The 7833-nt window shown below is 39.1% G+C and overlaps 1 long non-coding RNA gene across 1 annotated transcript; it reads right to left on the bottom strand.

The window, feature by feature from the left end:
• Window positions 1–3960: 3960 nt before the first annotated feature.
• LOC147010844 (uncharacterized) lies at window positions 3961–6200 on the bottom strand. The gene is made up of 3 exons (XR_015052488.1): window positions 4692–6200; window positions 4375–4432; window positions 3961–4085 (listed from the first exon to the last, which is right to left on the bottom strand). It is a non-coding gene; the product is annotated as an uncharacterized LOC147010844 (long non-coding RNA).
• Between the last annotated feature and the right edge of the window lie 1633 nt (window positions 6201–7833).

The following is a 7833-nucleotide window of genomic DNA, read 5'->3' as shown; positions in this document are numbered from 1 at the left end:
GTTGTGGCCAATTATGCCTATATGTGTTATTTCAACTCAACAAAAATAAAAAATTTTATGATATTATTTTTAATCTAATATAAATGACTTATGTTGGTAAAGATGGTTCTATCTTTGGTGTATCTCAAGAACTGGATATTGATTTATCAAATTATTACACAAAGGCACAGGCTGAACGACATAAATATAATATAACCAAAAATATTAACATGAAAAATGCTTATAAATTAAAAAATTATCCAAGCCCGACTGACGCGAATGACTTGGTGAGATTAAGCGATTTATCACAATATATATCCTTAAATAAAACAGCCGTGTATTCCAAAGATACAGAAGTGTTGATATTATCTCCAGGTCATACAGAATTCACAGTTCGAATTAAAATAAATTTTTATAAAGAAGGGCGTATCGTTTGTATGAGAATAGAACAATGGGGGTATGATATGAATGATTTAGGGTATAATTGGTCATTTAAAATTAACCTCGAAGACCTGGAACAATTAAATCAGTCTCGTAAGGAAGAATATTATCCACTTGGTATCGAGAATGAGTTTTGTGGGGCTACGATTAGTAAACAACAAATAAAAGAATTTAATAAGGGTAAATATAATAATGGTTTTGCCCTTGTTTATCTCATGAAAACAGAAAAAACAGGATTATATATAATAAGTAAGGAAATACAAAATGATTTAACTATGGGAAGATGGGGAGGTGTTTCGTGCCATAATATTGTTCTAACATATATTTCTAATACATAAATGACAGCAAGAAGGCTTCAAGAAAATTATCATTTCTGTGTCCAAGCATACCTTCAAGAAAAGGGTATTCGGTATTTTAATAAATATGTTCTACAACATAAGAATGAGGTATTTTCAATAAAAGATTGGCATTATGCTGATGTTGATAAACCGACAACTTTAGATTTAATTAGAATGTTAAATAATGAAAAAATTATAAAGTTAAGAAAAGGTAAGGCTCTTTTAGAAATTCAAAAGAAATTTTATTGGTTTCCTGTTGTAAAAAAATTATTTTGGATACAGGAATAACAAGAAATCCTGATGAATATATGTATAATATTCTATGGGGTGTAAGCGATTCAAGGATAGTAAGGGATGAGGAAGGAGTTGAAGAAGAGAGGGAAGAGGAGGAAAAGGAGAAGAGGGAGAAGAAAGAGAAGGAGGAAAAAGAGAAGAGAGAGAAGGAGGAGAGGGAGAAGAGAGAGAGGGAGGAAAGAGAGAAGAGAGAGAGGGAGGAGAGAGGGAGGAGAGAGAGAAGAGAGAGAGGGAGGAGAGGGAGAAGAAAGAGAAAGAGAGCGAGGAGAAGGAGATGCAGAAGAAGGAGGAAAAAGAGAAGAGAGAGAAGGAGGAGAGGGAGGAAAGAGCGAGACAAAATAAATATCAAAATATGGAAACCAGTGAGATTAAAAAAAGATTAAGGGTATTACAGAAAATAACTCAACCCACCGAGGAGGAAAAGAAAGAATTGACAAGTCTACTTGCAATACTTTCGACAAGACTATTAGCATCGACAAGATATGGATTTTAATTCAAGTTTTTCATTTTTTTTTTCTTAAATAAATGGAGGAGAGAGTGAAGGCATTTCTAAGGATTCTTTATGTTTTAAAAATTAAGATTCAAATGTGCATGTTGGAAACTAAAAAGGTTTTTGCACTCTGCAGGAATTTTTCTAATAAATAAATGAGTTATTGTCTCAAATGTAAAAAGAAAACTAATACTAAAAATATTTCATATATTAAAAGTAAAAATAACAGGGTTATACAAAAAGGTATATGTTCGGTGTGTGGTTCAAAAAAAAATCAATTTATCTCCCAACAAAAACTAGGAGGAGATATCCAAAAGTTTTTATCAGGAAGTAAATTTACAACTACTGGAATACCAGGGGAATTACATCTTCCAGGGTATTCTTTCTGTGGCCCAGGCACAAACTTGGATAAAAGATTAGATGAGGCAGACAATCCTAAATCCTGGAGTAAGCCTATCAATAGAGTTGATGAAGTGTGCATGAGACACGATATTGATTATGGGAATACCACAACGTTGCAAGAAAAGCATGAAGCCGATAGAGAAATGTTGTATCATTTGTCTCTGATACAAAATCCAACCTTGAGAGAAAAAGTTGATCGGTTCATTGTGAAGAAGATGATCAGTGCTAAATTGAAACTTGGACTTGGAAATTCAAAAAACTTATAGGCTCTAATGATGCCATTAAGACTGAAGAGCAATTAGCTGATGAATTACATAAACCAATATTCACAAAGTTTCAGAGAAGGAAAGTTTATTCCAAGGAAGTTGATTATATCTGGTCTGCTGATTTGATTGAACTCAATAATGATAAGGGGTACAAGTATGCTTTAACCGTTATTGATTTGAGGAGTAGATATGTGTGGGTTGTCCCTTTAAAAAAACAAAACAGGTAATACTCTTATGTTAGCCTTCCAAAAGATATTTAATAAAAGTAAGAGAAAACCTAAAAAATTGTGGACTGATGAGGGTAGGGAGTTTTATAACAAGACATTTATGAATTTTCTAAAAAATAACAGTATTACATTATACAGTACCTTTAATGAAGGGAAGGCAGTTGTTGTTGAACGTTTTAATCGTACCTTAAAAGAGAGACTATATAAAAAATTCACACAACTCGGTTCACAACAATGGTCATCTTTTATTCAGGATATTGTGGATAAGTATAATGACACGATTCACACGGCAACAAATATGAAACCATCAGAAACATTTACAAAATTAAAATATGAAAAAGAGATTAATGTCAGAAAACCTAAGTTCAAAGTTGGTGATATCGTAAGAATATATAGGTGGAAATCTCATTTTGAAAAAGGTTATACGAAAAAGATGGACCAACGAGCTTTTTAAAATTGTTGATGTAATAGATACGGTTCCTTGGACTTATAAGATATATGATTTGGAAGGGGAAGAGATTTTAGGTTCATTTTATTCACAGGAATTACAAAAGACAAAGATAAATTGAAATTTTTTGACTCCGCCCCTTTTTGGCTCCACCCATACAAGCCCCCGCCCACACAAGCCCCGCCCACACAAACCCCACACAAACCCCACCACACAGCCCGCCACAAGCTCCAATAAATTGAAATTTTTGACTGCGCCCCTTTTTGACTCCGCCCACACACGCCCCTCCCACCGAAGCCCCGCCCACACAAACCCCACACAAACCCCACACAAGCTCCACACAAGCTCCCCACAAAAACTCCACACAAGCTCCACACACACAAACCCCACACAAGCTCCACCCATATTCATCATATTCACATAATTAGTGATTAGTTAATTAGTTCCCCACACACACAACATGTTTATTTAATTAAAAAATTATCCACCCATCCACACAAGCTCCACTCATCCACCCATCCCCCCATCTCTCCACCCATCCATTTATCCACACAAACCTCATCCACATAAGCCTCATCCACATTCACCCCTCCCACACAAGCTCCACCCACATAAACCCCTGCCCATATAAACCCTGCCCACATAAACCCCTCCCACATAAGCCCTGCCTACACAAGCTCCACACAAAAACTCCACACACATAAACCCCTCCCACACAAGCTCCACCCACATAAACCCCCGCCCACACAAGCCCCACCCACACAAGCCCCACCCACACACACACCCGGCCCACACAAGCCCCTCCCACACACACCCCACCCACACAAGCCCCCACCGAAGCCCCGCCCACACAAGCCCCGCCCACACAAGCCCCACCCCCCCTCATCCCCTGTGCGCCCCCACCTTTGACCCACCACCTCCCTCATCCCACCCCCACCCTTCCCCACACACACACATGGGGAGGGAGGGATGGGATGAGGGGGTGATGGGTCATTGGGGGAGGGCACCTACCCCCTCCCCCCAACCCCCCCTTTACATCTCTTTTATTCTTTTCTTGTAATTCAGAATCAAGTAATTGTAAACAAAACAAATATAATTTATTAATATTGAAAATATTAAATATTCATTTGCGAGAATGTACAATCTTTCCCAGCAATCTTCTTCAGATGTCTTGTGATTTCGAAACTCAGACACCATATTCTGTTTTGAAACAAAAAGTGGATAATAATTAGGTTCTATAAAGATAATTACATGGTAATATGAATAAGCCTCGTTGACCACTGAATTAACACACCAGGAGCCTGTCATCCTTTCAAGGTCAATAAAATTAATTCCAGTGTACTGACAAAACCACGTCCAAACTAATGATGCAACCAACATAAGGCGACATTCTAAAGAGAGAGTGATATTAATAATAATTCAGAAATATTTACCTCCAGAAAATCATGTGTTGTACGAGTGATATTAATAATAATTCAGAAATATTTACCTCCAGAAAATCATGTGTTGTACAAGATTGCTTCAACAGCTGATGTTGTGCGATAGTGCTGAAAAAAAAATAATAAGTCAAGGGTATAGATGAAGAGACAGACAGGGAAAGCAACACACACACACACACACGCACACACACACACACATACACACACACATAGACACACACATAGACACACACACACGTGCCTCACCATTGGTTTAATTCATTCGAGATCAGAGACCAGTCATTATAAATCATTGGCCTCTTCAATAAGAGCAGAGAGAGGTAGGTAGAAAGACAGACAGAGAGAGAGGCACACACACGTGTCTCACCATTGGTTTAATTTCTTCGAGATGAGAGGACGTGATAAGACTTCATGCCACTCATTGAAAATGTCTTTCAATTCTCTTCTAAAATCATTGATCTCTTCAATAAGAGTATTAATTTCATGAACCACGTCGTGATATGTGAACTCAATTTCTTCCAATGCCCTGTCAGGGAAAAAATATATATATATCAGAATTATCATGATTTAATTAATAATCATTTGCTTCATCGTTCAAAGAGAAAAGCATACACAAACTTACCAACTCTGTAGTGGGCTGTTGGCTTCATCGGAAGAAATATCGTCCATGCCTCAGTTGTAAAAATGAAAATCCCGTCTGGCAGAAACTTTGTCTGGCGAACCGCTTATAAAGCAACGATGAGGAGATTGCTTAATCATTGGGTGTGGGCACAGGAAATGACAAGCTTCTCTTAATGATCTCATCTGGCCACCGCCCGAGTTGCAAATCGTTTTTGGACATAAACCACGCCATAAAAGTTTTGATTCAAATGTTTTCAGTTCGTGTTCTGAGATAAAATATAAACACGAGACCTTGTCTCACAGAATAGTTCCTATTTTTCACAGCATGACAGTCCAAAACCACTTCCTCATTCACACAGCACGGCCGTGTCAAAAAAACACTTCCTCATTTTCACGGCATGAACTGAAAACATTTGAAACAAAACTTTTTTTCTGGCATGGTTTATGTACAAAAATGATTTGCAACTCGGGCGGTGGCCAGATGAGATCATTAAGAGAAGTTTATCATTTCGTAATGGCACAAAAGGGGTATCTTAAAAAATATAAAGATTCAAATGTTTTGTTTTTCAATATTTTAGATGGGGATTATTGTGCAAAGAAAATTAAACTATTGAAGGAATTTGAAAATGAACAAATGTTTATAGGTTCAATGAGTGAGCTAAACAATATGCATTGGTTATTTGATAAAGAGTGCCCCGAGGCTTAGACGTTTCAGATATTTCTTTCGAATCACCTTTAACAAATCTTTATCTTGTTGTATGGGTTATTTGAATAGAGAGCCCCTCGGTTAAAAGGGGAAATAAAAAAATGACCGTTTTTACAGCCATTTTTCCCTGCTGTGCAGGGGTTTGGCTTTTTCTTGAGGCAATGTTTTATGGCCGGATGCCCTTCCTGACACCAACCCTGGTCGCCTCTTACGACACACAGGGATATGGTACACCTATTCTAACCGGGGCATACACCGGGACCAGTACACTGGCACTCATTTCGCCGACCTCGGAAGGATGGCAGGCTGAGTCAACCCCCTGGTGTTAATTCAGCAGCCAACGGGATTTGAACTCAGGACCCTGGGATCCCCAGCCGCCACCCTAACAACTAAGCCAACACCAGGCTCCAGGTTAAAAGGGGAGACAAATAAATATACCTTGGGCTAAAAAGGGGATTTATTTTTTAGGGGAAAAAAAAGAAAAATTTCATGGCTGAAAATCCCCCATTCATTTACATGGGGAAAAGTGAGCCAGAACCAGTATTCTTTCCCTACTCCCGTGAGTAAGAGGGTTGTGCTTGGTAGGGTTCAGGGAGTATAAATGATTGTGAGAACAGTTGGGGGATGAAACGAAGAATGGTGCAATCACTGATGTCTTCCTAATGTCTGCAAAGCAACAGTCGTGGTGAGGGTTCTGAGAAGTCAAACTTGTAGTCGGTTCAAAAATTGAAACCAGATGAGACGACCAAAAGCATGTGCGCTACTCCTGAGCCATCTTGTCAGACTCCTGCTTTAAATGCAAGTGGTTGTGTCACAGACATCAAACAGTCGTCTATCTCCATCAATCGTGAATAATATCTGAAAATTTCCTGTATTCTGGTTTCTTTCTTACAGTTGACAGCAGGAGGGCAGTGTTTCAAAGAGTCGCAGATATCCGACAAAGTCAAAATGGTGAAAACAAAGTTTGTTGTGTTTCCTCGTCACAGGCAATGGATTTTTGTTTCCCTCACCCATCAGTTTTCCTTATTTGTTGGTAACCTTCCTAAGTTCAAGCTTCCCACTCACTTTTACTTTACTCTCACTTTTGTCCATCCAATTCCACTCTTACCTTCTGTCATTCAGGCACTTGCTTATAACTACCAACTCGCATTATCTCAGGGCCATCTGCTCACTACCATTTCACGTGTCCTCTCAATTATTTTGTTCCTTTCTGCATCGGGTGCCACTACTTCATTATCGTCCTGCAATCCCAGCACCCTTTTTGCATTTTGCTCCTCAATGAACCTCAAGATCTGTAGAGTATAAAAGCATAAGGCATGTCAAGTCCTGTTGAAACCCTGGGTAATAAAAATACAAAACGTTGTCGAAGAATCTGGTCGCACATTGACTTGGTGTAATTGTTCTGCATAATGAACTTATCTCAGATGGGATATGGCCCTGCGGCAGCTTGTTCAGTTTGTTTAACAACCAGACATTTATTTATACTCGAATACTGATTTCTACAGAATGGGTATGTATGTGTATGTGTGTTGTTTGCTTTAATCTGAGGCTAGTTGACTGCATTTATGTAATGAGAGTTTGGTGGATCTGGTCTGCAGGAATATATGTTGACTGTTGTTCCCTGTATGGAAACTGATATTTATGTATGAATGTTTATGGAATCTTTATGTTTTGTATTGCAAATTGAAAAAAATGTCTCTTTCTATCATTCTGTTCTGTTCTTGCATGTGGCAGCTTGGCAGCCGGGTCGCTCTCATTTCTTGGAGTGCGGCTGTGCCGCTGATGCTGTGACCCTCTATCAGTACACTGGTACTCATTTCGCCGAGCTTGAGACGATGTCAGGCTGAGTCGACTGCATTTCTATCATTGAAATCCATTCATCCATCGGGACTATACTCTGTACAGAGTGTCGGTGCTGCTGAAGCTGTCTCCTGGGCCGTTGGGCACAATCCTGGACGAGTCGCCACTCCGACGCGGGATACTCGAATGGCTCAATCATCCCAGGAAGCTGGTACTCATTTTAGCGACCTCGGAAGGATGACCGGCTGAGTAGACCCCACCTGGTATTAATTCAACGGCGGCGGGATTTGAACTCAGGACCCGAGGATCCTAAATCTTCAAATCTCACCATAAAGTCAACACCAGCCATATCATTGAAATATTTGAAAATATTGGGAAGATA

The sequence above is a fragment of the Eptatretus burgeri genome, chromosome 16 (assembly GCF_056783735.1).
Source record: "Eptatretus burgeri isolate ZD-2024b chromosome 16, Ebu_testis_v1, whole genome shotgun sequence".
Taxonomy (NCBI): domain Eukaryota; kingdom Metazoa; phylum Chordata; class Myxini; order Myxiniformes; family Myxinidae; genus Eptatretus; species Eptatretus burgeri.
The sequence above is the reverse complement of the archived record's forward strand: the minus strand, read 5'-3'. Positions and strand labels throughout refer to the sequence as shown.